Here is a 19272-nt window from a genome sequence, read left to right as displayed (position 1 = left end):
ATAAAATAAACCTACCCAGATTAAGTGAAGATCAGATGACAAACCTAGACTTACCGCTTTCATCGTCTGAACTTCATGAATCTCTATTACTTATGCCTAATGGTAAAGCACCAGGGCCTGACGGCTTTCCTGCTGAGTTTTATAAAGAATTCTGGGAACAACTGGCACCAACGTTTTTTGCAATGGTAACATTTATCAAGAAAAACAAATCAATGCCCCCTAACATGAACTCCGCCAACACAATTCTCCTTCTTAAACCAGACAAAGTTCCCACTAGTCCTTTAAGCTATCGCCCCATTTCTTTAATCAATGCAGATGTAAAAATTATCTGCAAAGCACTAGCACAGAGAATGGAAAAAAATCACCCTGCACATAATTCATCTTGATCAAACGGGATTCATCAAAGGCAGACATTCTGATGACAGTGTCCGCATACTCGTTAATGTAATTGACTTTGCCACCATTAAAAACCAGGAAATGACCATACTATTGCTGGATGCTGAAAAAGCATTTGACAGAGTAAATTGGGAGTTCCTGATTGCTCCCCTCCATAGGTTTGGTTTTGGAGAATCATTCATAAATAGGATTATAATGTTATATCACAACCCCAATGCATCAGTTAGAACTAATAAACAGTCTTCCAACAGATTTTTTCTCAGAAGAGGAACCAGACAGGGTTGCCCACTCTCTTTCTCTTTTTGCTATCTTTAATGAGCCTCTAGCTGCAGCAATAACACAGAATGAGAGCATTAAAGGAATTAAAACTAAACACAGCCATCATAAAATTAGTCTCTATGCGGATGACATATTACTGTTTTTAAATAACTCACGTTCTGTAAATGAAACAGTAACAATTATTAATGAATTCTCCTGCCTATCAGACTACTCAATTAATTGGAACAAATCTGTTTCATTATCACTGAGCAGTAATGCAGAGCAAAGACTCCAGTCAAATCAGGCAATATCAAATATCTAGGTATTTATTTTTCCTCCAAATTATCAAAACTGGTGCAGCTAAACCACACCCCATTACTGAAAAGCATACAGGACGATCTGACCCGCTGGACCAACCTGCCTCTGTCCCTTATGGGCAAAGTAGCCACAGTTAAAATGAAAATCTTACCCAAAGTTAATTATCTCTTCTCAATGATTCCCACACTTGTTGCTTTATACTGCTTCATGGTTTTACCCCCCCCCCCCCCCCCTCCTATGATCACCCTCCTATACCCCCCCCCCCCCCCTTTCTAACATCCCTCTCTCTTCTTCCCTTCTTTCCTTTTCCGTCCGGTCCAACACAAAAGACTTTCAAAAACAATTAAAATGAATAAAGTCTGGCCTCGATTACAAAAGGGGTTTATTCGAACATATCTCTGGTTTGTCAGAAGATTCATAACCCCTGTTGTAAAAGTAAAATATATCCAACACAAGAGGTCTTCAGCTCTCATCTGTCTGCCCAGCTGTTGGACAGGACAAGTTAAAAAAAAAAAAAAGTATTTTTCCTTCTTTTGCTTCTTTACTAAAACCTCACAAATGAAAAAAATTAAATCGTCATTTGCTCCTATTAGGGGTGAGGGATTAACAAATTATGCATTTAATTAATTTAATGTTTTTCCAAGTAAAAAACAGCTGCTAGAGCTTCAAGAATTTAAATTTAAATCAAACATCTGGAATGTTAAAATCTGGCTCAGGAGCAGTGGAACTTGGATGCGGCCTTCTCTCTTGAGGCTCGTCCTCACTTCCTTAGCTGCTGTCCTCTGCTCCCTGCGTTTCTGTAACACAAATAAACACAAGCACAAGTCCAGGATTTCGTCTTAGAGAAACACCACAGAGAACTCTGAAAAACAGAGGGTTTGGGGAATTTAAGACAAACATTAGGACAAACATTAAAATAAAGCTTATCTCAAATAAAATCCTATTTATTCTATTTTTATTTAACCTTTATTTAACCAGGAAATTCCCGTTGAGATTAAAAACCTCTTTTTCAAGGGAGTCCTGGCCAAGTGGCAGCAGCGACTAAAATACAGTTACATAATTACAAAGAGCAAAATAACAGGAAATAACAAACCGATTATGAAAAACAAGTGCATGTTTTGGAGTCAGCCTCGAGACCTCTCAGTTTAAAATTGAAAGCATTCAAGGAAATCAACTCTGTCAAGTTCCAGTCCTTCTGCAACATGTTCCATGCATAACGTGCAGAGTGGAGAAAAGCTTTTTTGCCCAGTTCGGTGCTAGCAAATGGAACAGAGAGCAACACATGATCATGGGAACGAAGAGAAGAAGAATCAGCCCTTCTCTGTGACAGTACGGAACAGATGTGGGTCAGCAGTAGTCCAAGCAGTGCCTTATGAAGTGTACCAATGAATCCTCCTTTGTATGGACAGTGATGTGTCATTGTTTTACAGTTTGTAATGAACCTCAGAGAAGAATGAATAACTGTGTCAATCATTAGAAGACATTGAGCTGAAGCATTCATGTAAAACAGGTCTCCATAATCCAACACAGAGAGGAAAGTCGGAGCTACAAGTCACTTCTTTAATTCAAACAAAAAATACAGCTTGTTTCGAAAATAAAAAACCCAATGATAGTCTCAGTTTCTTGACAAGATTTTCCACATGAGGTTTAAAAGTGAGGGAGTCTTCAATCAATATACCAAGGTATTTATACTCATGAACCACCACTATGTTGTTTCCTTCAAGAGTGGACACTGTGGGAATTGTATGAATTGTATTTTTACAATTAGAAAACAACATAAGCTTGGTTTTATCAGCATTGAGAACTAATTTTAGTTGAAGTAAAGATTGCTGGACAGCACCAAAGGCTTCTCCAAGGATTAAATGGGAAATGGGAAAGGATTCAATCAAGAGTTGATCCACAGCAATAAATAACTGTGTCATCAGCATAAAAATGCATATTAGCATCAGATACATTTATTCCCAAATTATTGATATAAATAATGAATAGGAGGAGACCTGATATAGAACCCTGTGGAACCCCCCTCTGGACAGTAACACATTCAGAACATTGACTTTCATATTTAATGCACTGGGTTCTATTACTCAGATGATTAGACAACCAATCAACCGTTTGCTCTGACAATCCTGACAGAAGAAGTCTTCTCTTTAAAACACCATGATCGACAGTATCAAATGCTTTTGACAGATCAATAAAAAGCGATGCACAATATTGTTTCTTGTCAAGAGCAACAATAATATAATTTATCACCTTCATTGGAGCTGTAACAGTGCTATGTTTTCTTCAAAAGCCTGACTGATAATTTGACAAGATTGAATTGGAAATTAGAAAGTATTTTAATTGCTCACTTACAAGAGATTCAAGAATTTTGCACAATACTGATAGATTAGATATAGGTCTGTAATTAACTAAAATTGCTGGATCACCTTTTAATGAAGGGAGAAGAAAAGCTGATTTCCAAATGGAAGGAATTTCTTTGGTTTCGACTGTGAGGTTAAAAAGAATTGTCAGAGGTTCTGCCACAAAATCAGCTGCTAGTTTCAAAAAGCAAGGGGCTATTAAGTCAGGTCCAGGAGATGTTTTATGATCTAGAGCTTTCAGGGCTTTTTGCACTTCCTGAATGGTGAAAGCTACAAAATTAAAAGGGTGTCCAGTGTACTCTGGGGGGTCAGTGCAGGGTTTCACAAAGTCTGCTCCTTCAGAGTCAAACAAGGAACTAGAAGATATAAAATGTTTGTTAAAACAATTTAAGACCTCTATCCTATTAAAAACAGGGCCAGACTCATTTAAAATATATCTAGGTAGAGCCTGTGAGTTTTACTCACAGAAAGGGACTTAATAACTTTCCAGAATTTCTGTGGATTATTTAAATTTTCTGTGGTGACAGATAAATAATATTCTGATTTGGCCTTTTTAATAAGGGAAGAGCATTTGTTTCTTAGATGTCTAAAAACAGACCAATCATTTGTAGCGCCAGTTTTCCTTGGGCACAGGCCCAAGCCATGTTGGCATAGTATCTACTAACTCTGGAGAGAACCAGGGGTTCTCTCGCCCCTTTACCGTGTGCCTTCTTAACCCTTGTGCTATCCTAGGCACTTTAACATTGGGAGTTGGGTCATCTAGACCCACTAGACAGTGCTCTCAACCTTTTTTCTTCAATAATTTATGATCTTTACTGGTTGTGAAGAAACTGGATTTTCTAGAAAGGACTGTATTAAATTTTAGTTCGTAACCCCGTCAGTTTCTTACACACAGAAATAATGAATAATGACTCAGAGACAAAACTTAGCTTTTGTGGAGGTTTTACTTCGCACAAACACGAAGGGGACAGACAGATGAACATGGTACATTCAAAGTCCGAACCAACGAGCTCAGGGATGGGCTTTGGTATAAAAACCCTGCATTTGCATATTCAGATCGTCCGATGGACCTCGTGTGAAAAACACGCCCACAGGTTACTGCTGGAGAGAACCTCCAAGGCTAAAGTGAAGATAAGTCTGAGGCCTGCTCAGCAGAAAACATGCACAGAAAAGAGGGAGTATGGGAAGAAACTGTTAGAACAATAGTTTGGCTGTGCTTTCTTCAAATGTAATATAATTTTGAGATGACAATACATGCTCAGTGAATAAAGTTTAAACCATTAGTGTAATAAAAGTTAAAGGCAGTTTCTAAATATTCTTCACATACCCCCCTGTTTGTCATATCAAAATTATACATGGATAGTCAGCAGAACTCCTGTCATCATCAACCATATACCAATTCACGAAGATTTGCAGTATAGGCATCATATTGGCTCTGCATCGAAAACAAAAGTGTGTAGGTACATGTAAATACAAAAGAAAACATTAAATCAACGTGAATAAATGAGCATATCAGAGGTGGTAGGTGATACATGTGTGTTGATGCGAAAACCTCCAGGGCTAAACTTATACCATCTGTGTGAAACATTCATTGAGCAGTCAGGGAGGGCAAAACTCATCAACGGCTCTGTGCCCCTCAGCAGCCACCATTAAGGATACGCATGCATCACCAGTCCAAACCTCGGCACAAAATCATTAATTAAATTTACATAGTACAAGAAACAAAGTAGGAAATAAAGAAAATAAAGAAAATCAAATCAAACAAAAGAAAAACGATAAAATAAATCTGTAAAGAGCAGTTTCAACCATGAGCGGATGCGCAATTAGGTTAATTGTAGGCATAATGCTGATAGAGTTGGCCTGACAGCGATCATTCATTTGACACATGGGATCAAACAGGTGACGATAAAAAAAAAGAAAAACACACAGAGGACCGGAGTGACTAGTTTTATCAGTACACTCCACCAGAAGTAAAACAATAAAGTGGTGACCCAGACCAGTAGGCGTCAGTCATCTGAGAAGAAATCTGTGATTTAAGGGCCTTGACCTCAATGATAATTTGAGTGAGATCTCTAGAGGAAGAGGGAATAAAAGTACAAGATGAAACCACGAGCAACAGCTGGACCCATGTTAGCTGGTTCGAAGCTCACTGTAGCTGGAAGAGAGGATTGCTAGAGGAAACACACCAGGGAGCCCCCTTCGCCAGGAGTAGTGTCACACTGCGGCGGCTCCGTAGTTGAACTTCAACCAGGGATGTGTCTCAAAATGTCAGTCTCGTAGGCTCTCAGCAATTTACAGTGGCTTACGTGAATCCAGGAGGGTCAGTCAGCAATGTGCACTGCAGTTGGCATGGTGAGGAGAACCTTGAAGGGTCCCGTCCACCTCGGGTGTGACCAATCAGTCCGTTAAATGGTCTTCAGGGTAAAGCAGGTCACCGACAGGGGCCTTCTGGTCAGGAGGCAGAGTCTGTGGGGAGGAGAGAGCTGGAGGCAGACTCAATGTTTCCTTTGTTCTCACAGCTTTCTTCAAACAATCATGTAAATCATCAATGGTGTCAGTAGAGCCAGGCATGAGAGTAGAAAAAAAATCAGGAAAAAAAATAAAATAAGTAAAAATTAAAAAATAAAAATTGTGAAAAAACACATTGAAAGTGAAACAGACAAGAACTGCGTCTCATTTCAACAGCAGCATGAACATTAGGTCCTAAATAAATAAATCATACACGGACACAGTAAAACGGTAAAAACAGGCAGTTGACTAATGGGAAAGTTTGAACGGAAGGGAGTGGAACATACTGCATGTGATTCTGGAGAATTCGCACAAGAGAATCACAGGTGACATTGTTACAACTATCAGCCCCTTAAGCAGCTGCAGCTTACAGCAAGTGAGTGAGGGTGGGGGGCTGATCAGATAAGGTGGTGAGGTCCGGGGAGAGAAATAATTTTGCTAGAAACAGAAACTAAATGTCCCAAAAAATTTTAACCTGTGCTTGGGCCAGCTGGAGGTTAGCCTACTGCACTTATTCCCCTGAGAGTTAAAACTTCGAAAGATTAGCAACATGTCCATTAAAAAAAATGTAAGGCGAGTTAGTGGACCAGATATCCTCAGGAATGCTTTTAAGGGGTCAATCCTGATTTACAAGCAGAAATGCAGGGACCTGATTAGTGGGGTCAGAAGGCTGCAATCAAACTTTTATGAGCAGGGAGAGTGAACTAAAAAAAAGGAAAGGCTGCACCAGCCATCCGAGTCTGATCATGTTTATACAAGTGGGAGGTGTGTCCTGCACAAACTGATCCACATCTGCTTTGTAAGAAATGATACTTTCTATAGCTTTTTTCTGAACATCTACCTTAGTCCATGTCCTAAACACTAAAATACACACTAAAATACACACTAAAACACGTCCTATCATTATTCTGAGAGCATAGAAAGCCGTTACATCTGCTTACAACGGAGAAATCACCCCTCCTTTCTGCAAGTTTTCATCCGCCTGTCTGCAGGCTCGGGCACGCGCACTCTGATCTGTGAAGCTGTTCCCCCTCCTTCTACTCTGTCCTGCACTTTGAGGCTGCTTAACTTTCTATGAAATCCATAATCTTTAACCCATTTATCCAAATACTTGATTAATGTCTGATCCTGACTTTCCACATACTTCCAAACTTTATGAAAAGCTTTCTGGACCTGAGCAATGTGCCATCTTTCTTTTTAGTGAGATTTTGAGAATGAGTCCCACCCATCTTTTTGAGGTTTTTTGATCGACGATCAGCCACAACGTTCTCAATTTCAATCACAAACCAGAGTTCCCACCCAAATAACCCGTTTTATGGATTCTCCAGCGCTGAATCTAATCAGCAGAAAAAGCTTGGAGAATCAGAAAAGAAACCTAATTATTTGTCAACTGAGTCACTATTTTGTTTTAGAACGAGGCATTAATCAAAGTGAGCACACACCACAGGGGCTGTCGAAAAAAGGGCAGACTCAGACACAGACAGAGAGACATAAAAAGCGTTTACACACACATTTTCCCCGGAGCTCCGTTTCGTCTCAAAAATCATACTCAGCCATCCCAAGGCTCTATTTCTTCGGCCTCACTCGCCGCGGCTGCACCTACACTTATGCCTACACTTCCGGCCTACACTGACGTCCCTACACTTCTTCTCCTTCCCTGGAGGACTTATTTCCCTACACTTGTGCCTACACTTCCATCCCTATTCTGCCATTCCTCCGCGGAAGGAAGGCGGCTACAATGACGGCCTCGCGAGCCGAACCACACTTGTCCCGTCTGCGCAAGATGACTCGTGCACGCGCAGCACCTTGCCTGCAAGCGGAGCCTGCAAGCGGTGCTCTGTTCAGCGTGCTCGCGCAGCGGACTGCAGCCGTTTCTCTATTCTTCCCCCAACATTGATGCACGCACATACAAAGACACAGACACAGTCAACATAAAGCCCTAACAAGTAAAGAGAGGACAGACTTTCTGTGTGGCGTACTCACTTCAAGCAATGAACCTCGTTATTTGATGAGGGTCAGACATCACCGGGGGCACCACCGGACCCAAGGGCGAGGGCCGCCGATCCTGTAGGCGGATGTTTCAATGCTGAGGCTGTGATCTCAGACCGAGCTCGGTTTTCGGGCAACCCCCCCAGGGGCTCCAGCGATGTCCAAGGCGTGCCGGCCAGCTCGAAGGACCAAATGTGAAGAAACTGGATTTTCTAGAAAGGACTGTATTAAATTTTAGTTCGTAACCCCGTCAGTTTCTTACACACAGAAATAATGAATAATGACTCAGAGACAAAACTTAGCTTTTGTGGAGGTTTTACTTCGCACAAACACGAAGGGGACAGACAGATGAACATGGTACATTCAAAGTCCGAACCAACGAGCTCAGGGATGGGCTTTGGTATAAAAACCCTGCATTTGCATATTCAGATCGTCCGATGGACCTCGTGTGAAAAACACGCCCACAGGTTACTGCTGGAGAGAACCTCCAAGGCTAAAGTGAAGATAAGTCTGAGGCCTGCTCAGCAGAAAACATGCACAGAAAAGAGGGAGTATGGGAAGAAACTGTTAGAACAATAGTTTGGCTGTGCTTTCTTCAAATGTAATATAATTTTGAGATGACAATACATGCTCAGTGAATAAAGTTTAAACCATTAGTGTAATAAAAGTTAAAGGCAGTTTCTAAATATTCTTCACACTGGTATCCATGAATTACATGAAATCCTCTTCACCTTTATCCACCTTTGTCATGGTAGAAAGAACACGTCAATGTAAGGGTGGGGTCATGTAACATAGCACAAGGGTTAAAGAAGCATGTTTATTTACAATTTGCATAAAACTTGTCTCAAAAAAGTCCAGGATTATTCTACATCTGGCAACAGACCTGTATTCCTCCAGTTAACTGCAGACAAATCATGGTGATATGCTTGTTGATTAAAAAGTTTGAGATTTTTCTTATAAATGATGTGTGGTTTATATTTGGGGATTTTGGTGTTCCTAACAGCAGCTACCACACAGTGGTCACTCAAATCATTGCAGAAAACACCTAAAGATGAGAATTTATGTGGTACATTTGCTAAGATTAAATCAATTAGGGTGGACTTATCAAGACACTTAAGATTTGGCAAAGTGGGTAAATTGACCAACTCAGTAAGATTAAAAGAATCACAGAAGGACTTAAATTAATCAGAAACTGGATTAAGCTAGTCCCAGTTCAAATCTCCCACCAAAACAAGCTCACTGTAATTTATTTTGGCCAAAATATGCTTTAGGGATTGTAATGCATCCTTGGAGGCAGATGGAGGCCTATAACACCCAACAACAGTTATGCAAAGGCCCTTTGCTATTTCCACATTCAATATCAAAAATTCCATACGTTTACAGATATATTCTGACAGACCTATTGATACATCAAATCTTGATTTAACAAAAACAGCAACACCACCACCTTTTTTAGGTCTGTCAGTACAGAAAACATTGTAACCATGTATATTAATAACCTCATTAGATATAGGTTTAGACAGCCAAGTTTCAGAGATTATTGCGACATCAGCGTCTGTTTATTTAACCCAAATTTTGACCATGTCCATTTTAGATAACAAGCTGCGCACATTAAGATGGACAAATTTGAGCCCTGACATGGCTTTAAAGTCGGATGGTGTCAGCGTACACTCTAGCTCAGGACCAGGGTTGGTTGCAGATTGCCAGACAGAAGTAAAAGCAAAACAATCAACAATCTCTGCCTCATTGCCTTACATTTTGAGTCTGTCTTGTGGGAGGATGATACCAAACAAAATCTCTTGTTAAAAAGATGCAAAGCTAAAACACTTTGAAGTTTGGGTAAATCTTTGGGCAGAACAGATGATAAGTTCATGTCCTGTGCCAGGTAAATTGGTAATTGCGCAGGTTGAACAGCAGGATTAGCTTGAGTGCATCCAGGACCAATGTCCCACAGGATAAATGCATTGTTATTAGTACTCACCCAGGGATGATAACTCACCCTCTAATCCCACACAACCAGGAAACAAAATAAAGTTGTAACTAATGCCATTGTCCACATCTGAACAGCAGATGTTTGTCTAGCTTCAACACCTTCCACCTGCAGTTAGCTGTGGTCTTTGAAAAGAGGTGGAAATAAGCACATCTAACACATTCTAATACCTGGATCTACTGGTCAGTCAGAGAGGGGAAGCTCATTCTTGGCCTACATCATAAAATTGTCTATTTATTTAAAAGTAAATTCTGCCCTACTAACATTATATGAATGAAGGAATAAATGAATGAATGAATGAATGAATGAATGAATGAATGAATGAATGAATGAATGAATGAATGAATGAATGAACGATATAATAAAAAATATTAAACTCTGTAAAACTGAAACAAGGAATGTGGTGTATAATTGTGTGAAATGTATGATGAAAATCAAGCAAATTTGCCAAGCAAATATCAAAGAAATAGGTTGCAGCAGTTTTTATTTGGACTGAACTTGGGAAATCTGCGATGGGATTGAGCGAATAGCTTCAGTGATTTCTTATAGGACAGAATCGCTGTCAGTCAAAAGGAGATCCAGTCTTTCGACAGACCCTCCAATCATCGCGCAGAAGCTCGGAGTCCGGGCCAGCCCACTCCCCATTCACCCCCAGAGACGCTGGGCAGTACATAATTGCAGCGTTTATCCAATGACCGTCTAGTTTCGAAGCGCTGAAAAAAAAACTTTCAAAGTAGTCCCATTTAAGTCAATGGACGCTGGGCTTCAATGCACTTTGACGCTGCAGGAATGAGAAGGAAATCGGGTCAGCTATCTCTTGCTTGCTTGCTATATGTAACTGATTCTGAACAAACTTGTCTTTGAAATTAACATTTTTAACGCATTTTTAGTCAATAAAATGTTAATACAATAGTACATATTTGACCATTAATTTTGTGACATTATAAGGGAAGCTGAGCTTCCCTTGCAGTCTTAAAGAAATCACCGCTGCTGGATATGTTTATTGGTGAACCATTCCATTGTAGACTTTGCTTTTTGTTTTGGATCATTGTCTTGTTGGAAGACAAATATCTGTCCCAGTCTCAGGTATTATGCACACTCCATTAGGGTTTCTTGCAGAATGGTCCTGTATTTGGCGCCATCCATCTTCCCATCAATTCTAACCAGCCTCCCTGTCCCTGATAAAGAAAAACAGGCCCAAACCATGATGCTGCTCCCACCATGTTTGACAGTGGGGATGGTGTGTTCAGGGTGTTAATTAGTCATTTAAGTCAACATTGGATCATTCAGAGATCCTCACTGAACATCTGGAGAGAGTTTGCTGCACTAAAAGTAAAGGGGCTAAATAATTTTGCATGCCCAATATTTCAGTTTTTTATTTGTTAAAAAAGTTTAAAATATCAAATACATTTCGTTCCACTTCACGATTTTGTCCCACTTGTTGGTGATTCTTCACAAAAAATTACAGTTTTATATCTTTATGTCTCAAGGGGGTGAATGCTTTTGCAAGGCACTGTAGCTAAACTACAAGATAGACTTGAAAAAGAAAGAAAATCTAAAGAAAAATAAAAAATAAAAGATGCCACGTTTAACGTATTCTGATTCACCACGTTCAAAAGTAAAAAGGCTAACTTCAAATTGCGTCATTAATCCCCCCCCCCAAAAAAACCACGTACTTTACTTGTGTCACTCATTTCAGAAATTAGACATAAATACAAAAAAGCTACCAAGACAAAGAAAAGCAGCTGATTGCCAAAGTCATAACAGTAAAAATAATAATAAAAAATACAGGTTGCAAAAATTTGGAAGTGACTCACTTGGATTCTCGAACAACAAAATTAAAAATCATGACAATCTTCTTTTTGAAAGGAAGAGATCCAGCAGGGTTTCTTAATCAGTAAAATAAAAATCAAGGGATGCTATCTTAGAGATGATGTGAGTACAGTGATCATAGGAACCAAATAAATACTAACGAGGAAAAAATTATACATTCAGAAAAGGTACTTACTTGTGTTCATATGCTGTTGTAGTTGTTCTTGATTATTATCTTTATAAACACCATTAAACTACAATTTACATCTAATGTTGCTGTGGATGAAAACGCTCCTAGAAACTCATAGAATTGAATTTTAGAGTATGGAATTACAAGTAAATCTGTATTTGTTCCTTCAACCCTGTCGCCATGTTCAACCCAGTTATGCTTGTTTCAAACCTGTAATAAAACAATTGCCAGATAATATTTATTAAAAAAACAACAACATAATTGTTTGTTGATTTTTGTCTAAAATTAAGAGAACTATCTTAAAGTCTTTATTTTGGATTGCAAGTCTTCCAATAAATTGCTTATTTCATGAAAATGACCACAGCGAATTTCGCCTGTTAGTTACATTTTAAGATTTTAGAGAAGAAAAACCTTTATTTAAGGGAAATTTTAAGTTTGAAATGATTTAATTAGAACAGGGGACGTGAATAATTAAAAAATATTAAAATTCAGGGCTCCAGACTGCGAGCAATTGGTCGCATTTTGCGACCAAAATTTGAGAGTGTGCGACTGAATTTTACATCCAGTCGCACGTGTGCTACCAGTTAATTTGCCTCCCCCACCCTCCGTATTTTTTATACATTAAACGTGGAAGGGGCACGTCAATGATCAATGAAATAATCAATGAGACGCGAGCGCACACGCATGCAGGCAGACCACACACTCGCGCACATACTCATGAAACGCGAGCACGTACACTCTCGCGTGATGCCTGTGTGTGAGGCGGCCACTGCGTGTGAGAAGAATAGGGAAAGCCACTGTGAGTGGCTAAAATGCGTGTAGGGGGAGGGGCCTAGAGATAATCGAGTGCGCGTAAACATCTGTGTGAAGGAAACGGAGACAAATATCACAACCTGATATGTGCGTCTGAACTATGGGTAAGCGAACTATTGATTCGTTCTTCCGACCTGCGGCTAGTCTACCAGTGCCAGAGTGTACAGCAGCGGTCTCAAACTCGCGGCCCGCAGGCTATTTGCGGCCCCCAAGATGATATTTTGCGGTCCCTGCCTTAATATGAAGGTTTAATGTTTCTGCAGCCCGCCAGTTTGTATGAATGACACTTTTTCATTGTCGTGCGCGGAGCTGACAAAGCACCAATCACAGTGGGGTATATGACTCCTGGGGGCGTGACAATGACCGGGCTTGAAAGCAGGACACCTGACAGCCCCCTCCCCGGACCACATTAAGGAGTTCCTTACTTTCCTTTAGAACGTATCTATTCGCTCGTAATTTTCTACATACATGCATGCAGTCCGTGCCGGAGGAAGGTTTTGGTTACGGTTACGGCGGCGCATCAAAGGGTTATGCACGGCTGTTACGGCAGCACACCGCTCCCGCGGGAGTCGGGTCAGCTGAGGAGAATAAATGTCCCACACCTACATGCGTGACAGCTAACGGGGCTTGAACTTTAAACACGCTCGAGCAAAAACAACATTAGTTTTAGACACACTGAAAATACGTGGGGAAAATGCAACGATAGACGTGTTTGAGATGAACCGGCACCTCGCCTGGATCATTGGGGAGACCAGGCGGGGGGGTCTGCAGTAAGACTGAAGGAGAACAGGAAATTGGAGTTGTCCTTAACATTCAATTTAGTTTTAATATTCTTCTCCCCCTTAGTATGATCTGTGTTATTATATATTTCATGATTATTTTAATGTTTTGTGATGTATGTAGCCTTTTTTAATGAATTGGTATTTTAAATTATTTTAATTAATCACTCCACTACAAAAACCATCAGGACACATGTCCCATAATGCATTGTTTTGTAGTCGTAGGGCAGCTTTCAGTCAGTTCAGTTTCCAGCTGTGTCCGGGTAGGTTTGCCCCTTGCTCCCACCCCTTTCTCGCGGTATTTTTGTGATGATTGACAGTTGATGTTGGAGCAAAAACAAAAATATATGTCACACACCAGGTGATCTGCGCAGCGTTGAGTTCACCTGGGTGATCTCAAACACGCTTATTGTGCATCTTGGCTGCACCTATTTGGTGTCACAAAGATAAATTTCCATCTGTTTTCTTTGCTATTTGTACTGTCATGACAGCGATGGTGCTGTCAGTTTACCTTGTTGTTGCATCTTCAAAAGTGCAGAATAAAATGTGACACTGAATTTGAAACAGCACATTGTAATTTCTGCATCTATTATTAAAGTATTTATTAGTAATACAGTGGAAATTAGTAGATTTGGTTAGAATGTTGATTTACGGTATGCGCCCCTAAATTTTCTGGTTGTGCCCCTAAAATTTTCAGTTAGGGGCCACTGTGCTCCTACTGAAAAAAGTTAGTCTGGAGCCCTGAAATTTTAATAAACAATTTTTATTATAATATTCATGGTGATTCCATAGTGTACATAATGAGGTAGAAAATTTACTTCAACCACAACTAGAAATAAAGAAAATGTGTGAAATCAAAATAATGCCCAAGATGGGAAAATGTTATTTTGTGACCCAATAACTAATAACATATTAAAAAAAGGAAACATTTTGGTTAATAATGAAAAATCTTTCATGTCGAATTGGGCACATTTTCCTGGAATAACCCTTTTTCTTCAACACCGCTCATTCTGTCACTTAATTAAAATGATAAAGACATTTCATTTTCAAAAGGTTCTCTAGTAAATGTATACCAAATTTAAACTAGAAATATCTAATTAGACATTTAAAATGGATTAACAGAAATCCTTTTTATTTTCACAATGTAACTACATCGTTTGACTAAAAAATAAAATTGAAAATAAATCCTCCAAAATGCTTTTCCGTGTTCTACTTCAACAACGCTTTTCCTGCTCTCCTCATATGTTTCTAATGTGATTTAGCAGTAAGCCTAACTCTTGCTGAAAGACGTCGAGTCAGGGAGTAGCATCCAAGCTCTGTTTATTTTCAGCATTCAACAAAGAATAAAACTGCAAACACATAAGAATATAATTGTCAAATAAAATGTCTAAACATGAGTATAGCAATACTCAGCAATATTGTTTTTAGAGTCAACTCCAGCATGACAACACTACGACGGAGTTTTAGGGCCACGGTGAGGAAAAAAAATTCTGGCCAACATGACGAGATTAAAGTCGTCATGTCGACTTTAATCTCGTCATGACGAGAAAAAACTCGACACAAAGTTTCGAGAAAAAACTCGTCGTGTCGAGATAAAAGTCGAAATAAAGTTTCGAGATTAAAGTCGCAATGTTGCGCGAAAGCAGTGAAGCTGAGTCTTTCAGGAGTATTCAGTGTTATGGCTAATGTTAGTGAGCTAGTGGCTTTGTATTTAAGAGTTTACGACAGAGTTTTATGGCCACCAAAAAAAAAGTAATTTTATTAGGCGATAAAATCTCGTAAATCTTTGGGAAAAAATTCATAGATTAACAAGGAGAAAAACCCCGAAGTTGTCTGTTTATCGGAGCCTATCTTGAAGATGAAATATGTGGAGCGTTTTGTGAAGCTTTATTTCCGGATTATAGGTTTAAAACAAAGACATTCTGAGTCTTTTGGCGACTCAAAATCAGATTATTTTCCGTGTAGCCGTCTTTCCAGGGTTCGGTGTCAGTAAAGCGGACTTTCATCTGTAAAATAAGGAGCTCAGAGACACGTTTGGGTGTAGAGGATCGCTGCAGCCTTTATTCTCCTTTTCATTCACATAACCTGAAGTTCATCTGTCACATTACGTCATGAATCTGTCATCCGATCACCAATGCGGAAGTAAACAGTGTTACATACGCCCCCTCCTGCAGATGAAGCGACCCGTTTGATCATTAAAAAACAAAGATGAATAAAAATAGTCTGTTATATTAGCATTACAACGTTGAAAACGGCAAAAAGTGCTTCTCCTCCTCAGATGGAAGCATCACACAAACATAGAGATCTTGTCTTTGGTGGAGGAAGAAAGGATTCAAGCAAACAGCTGCAGGGACACCCGATGGCTTCATCGGGCTGCAGAGATCCTGCAAACCAACCATCAATAAATAAAACTTTAATAAATTGTAAATCAAACAAATGAGCTTCCAGACATTTGGAACGTTATCAATAAACATTCAGCTCACCTGTTCAACTGAGTTTAGTCGGTCTGCTCTGCCGCTGCACGGCGTTCACCTGCTGCTCTGCATGCTCACTTCCACGAACAATCTCGTAAATTTACGAGTTTTTTTCTCTCGCGCGCAGCATTGCGACTTTATCTCAAAACTTTATTTCGACTTTTATCTCGACAAGACGAGTTTTTTACTCGAAACTTTGTGTCGAGTTTTTTCTCGTCATGACGAGATTAAAGTAGACATGACGACTTTAATCTCGTCATGTTGGCCAGAATGGTGGCCCTAAAATTCAGTCGTACAACACAGCTGCTAATCTAACATACAAACTTGAAGAAAAGAGACAAATAAGACTATATTCAGAATTATATTAATTAACTTAAACCAAAACTTACAGACAATGAGGTCTCTGGCACAAACAGAAGCAGGATGGCGACAGTTGACAAAACTGCATGGCAAAGACTGAATTAACATGGCTGACATTGACTTCCTCTCATGAGCTCAAAAATGGCCTTCAAAATAAAAGTATGAACAAAACATGACTTCAGAATAAAGAGAAATCTAATTAAATAGAGGCAAACAAACCGGGGGCAGAAGACTCCCCGCCTGGCATCTGTAATGATGTCATATATTAACTATCATGTCAACAGTCTATTTCAGTTATTTCTTGACGAGCAATACAACCTCAGTAATGGGTCTAAAAAACATTCGAGCAGAACCATCCTGTACAGTTTTGAGTTCAATCTTGCGGACATGTCCTGACACAGTGTGGTGTTTTTTCTGTTCTGTTTCCTGACTGTCTGTGTTTTGCAGGTCAGCTGTCGCTCCTCCTGGATGGCCCCTCCCTTTCCTGCCTGGTCTTCTCTGTGGAGGAGTGCACAGCTGCCTGCACTTTGCAATCATGCTTATTTAAGTTGATGCTACTCAGTCCTCAGTGTCGGTGCGTCCCTGTTAAGTCAGTGGTTTTCCTACTCAGCCGACACTGAGGTCTGTTTTGTCCTTTGGCCTTTTTCTGAGCTTAGTTGTTCCCTTTTTTTGCCTTTTGCAGTTTTCCCTCTCTTGAGGAGTTTTTTGTGTTTTTGTGATCCCACATTGTGGCGCTTTCTGTTAGCATTAAATCGCCCCCTAAGCGCATTCCTGAGTCTCAGCCTGATTTCTATCTGCACTTGGGTTTCCGTCCCTCCAGCCGTGACATGTCCATCGCGTCCAGGAAAGGTTCTTGTCACAAGAGCCATAGACCAGTCGTTTCGGCACGTTCCAGCATCCTTCATCAAAACAACATCTCCTTCTTCAACATTTGGACTTGCGTTTTGCCATTTGCGTCGAACTTGGAGAGTCTGCAAGAATTTGCGTCTGCATCGGCTCCAAAACTGGTCTGCCAAACATTGAACTTGACACCATTGTCGCTTGTACAAATCCTTCTCTGTAAAGTTCCCCAGAGAAGGTGGTACGCTTTGTTTCTGAGTGTCACGACCCTTGTCGTATTTGTGTATGTTTTTTATTTGTATTTAATGTTTTGTATATACAGAGTTTGTGTAGGGGGGTGAAAGTACTTTTGTATGTGTGTAGGTTCTGTTCTTTTTTTTTCAGGCGACCTGGATGGCTGCACTAAGGCCTTGTGGCTGCCCATGATTGGAGGACAAGTGACTAGTGCTGCTGCTCAGGATTGGAGGGAGGATGATTGATGGCGGCACATGATTGGAGGATGAGACTTTAAAACCCTGACATCTCCACTGCCTCAATGGGGGGGGGGGGGGGGGGGGGGGAGAAAGAAATCTTTAGCTGGAGGTTTTGACTGTCTGTACTCCCTCTCCATTGACAAATCTGTGTGAGGCCTTTTGGCTGTGTAGACTCTTTTGGTGAAGCTTAACTTATTGGTAATTTGTATCAGGATTTTTCTTTTGAGTTAGTTCTGTTTTGTTTATTATTTTGGCCTGTGTTCACCCTGAAGTTGATGCTCCTTTTTCTTTCCTTTTGTCACCTTTACATGTAGGACAATAAACCCTTATTAGTACGGAAATTGGTTTTGGCAGCTTTATTAAATTAGGTGGGAATTGTTTTAGGGCTTACGTTTTGCATTTTTGGGTCATTTTTCTTATTTGATTCATCTTTGTTATGCCCCCACACCCTTAGACCTAGGGTGCATAACACTGAGTAAATAGCATTGTTGGTGTAAGCAACTCCGGAGCATTCGGATCTGATGAAACTGGAACGAGGGGACGAGAGTTGATGATGGCCGTCACTTCTGCCTGCAACGTACAAAGAACTTCATGAGACAAGCTGGAAGAGTGGGTATGCATCAGCATTGCATCCAATATTCTCCTTGTGACGCCTATCATGCGTTCCCATGCACCACCCATGTGTGATGAGTGAGGTGGATGAAAGTACCACGTACAACCTTGGCTGTTTGAATACATCTGGACCTTTGACTCCTTCAACACCTTGCGGAATTCCAGTTCTTTAGAAGCACCAACAAAGTTAGTCCCACAATCAGAATGCAGTTGTTTGGAAGGGCCACGAATGGTAAAGAACCTTCTCAGAGTTGATGAAAGAGGAAGTGTCCATGGATTCAATCACTTCAATATGGACAGCACGTGTACTCAAGCATGTGAAAAGGACTGCCCAGCGCTTAGAGTTGGCCAGGCCTCTGGTTCGCTTGGCTGTAACAAGCCAGGGACCAAAAACGTCCAATCCAGTGTATGTAAATGGCGGTGATACACTTGGTCGTTCCGGTGGCAATTGGACATCTTCTGAGTTTCAGTTTTTCTTTGGAGCTTCCTGCATGCAACACATCCATGCAGAATGCTGCTGATACACCTCTTTCCACCAATCAGCCATGTGCCTGCAGCTCGGATAGCCCCTTCAGTGAAGCTTCTGCCTTGATGCTGCACTTGTTCATGATAATGCCTTATCAGCAAGGGAGAAACGTTGTGTTTCCCTGGTAGAATGACTGGATGTTTCTCACTGTCACTTAGATTCGCTGAGTCCAACCTGCCTCCTATCCTCATCAAGCCATCCGGACCTTTGACAGGGTTCAGCTTGACAAGCTGACTTATTTTATTTATAACTTCTCCCTTGGCAAGAACTTCCCATTCAGATGGAAAGGAAGTAATTTGAACTGAAAGAAGAACCACTGTAGATGCTGTGGACAACTCACTGACAGTGCGAGGCTTCGGACACCAATGCCAGCCATGACAAACCTTATTCTTCACTTTGAAGGAATGCACAATGTGGATAAGGGAAGCAACTGACCTTTGTAGGGATTTCCAGGAAGAAAATCTTGTAAACTTGTCAGGATTGAGAGTCTTCTTCTCAACAAGATTAGTCACAGAACTTGTAACTTGAGGTCGAATTTAGACATCCAAGTCTGGGTTAACAAGCTCAAAGGTCT

At 40.4% G+C, this 19272-nt stretch overlaps 2 long non-coding RNA genes across 2 annotated transcripts; both read right to left on the bottom strand.

Annotated features, from left to right (window-relative positions):
* Positions 1-1337: 1337 nt before the first annotated feature.
* Positions 1338-17938, bottom strand: LOC144987944 (uncharacterized). The gene is made up of 2 exons (XR_013651631.1): positions 16277-17938; positions 1338-1769 (listed from the first exon to the last, which is right to left on the bottom strand). It is a non-coding gene; the product is annotated as an uncharacterized LOC144987944 (long non-coding RNA).
* Positions 4258-16270, bottom strand: LOC144987943 (uncharacterized). The gene is made up of 2 exons (XR_013651630.1): positions 15897-16270; positions 4258-15797 (listed from the first exon to the last, which is right to left on the bottom strand). It is a non-coding gene; the product is annotated as an uncharacterized LOC144987943 (long non-coding RNA).
* Positions 17939-19272: the final 1334 nt, after the last annotated feature.

Source organism: Oryzias latipes, chromosome 19 (assembly GCF_053564925.1).
Source record: "Oryzias latipes strain Hd-rR chromosome 19, Olatipes_Hd-rR_3.1".
NCBI classification, from domain to species: domain Eukaryota; kingdom Metazoa; phylum Chordata; class Actinopteri; order Beloniformes; family Adrianichthyidae; genus Oryzias; species Oryzias latipes.
This window is presented reverse-complemented; position numbering and strand designations above follow the sequence as displayed.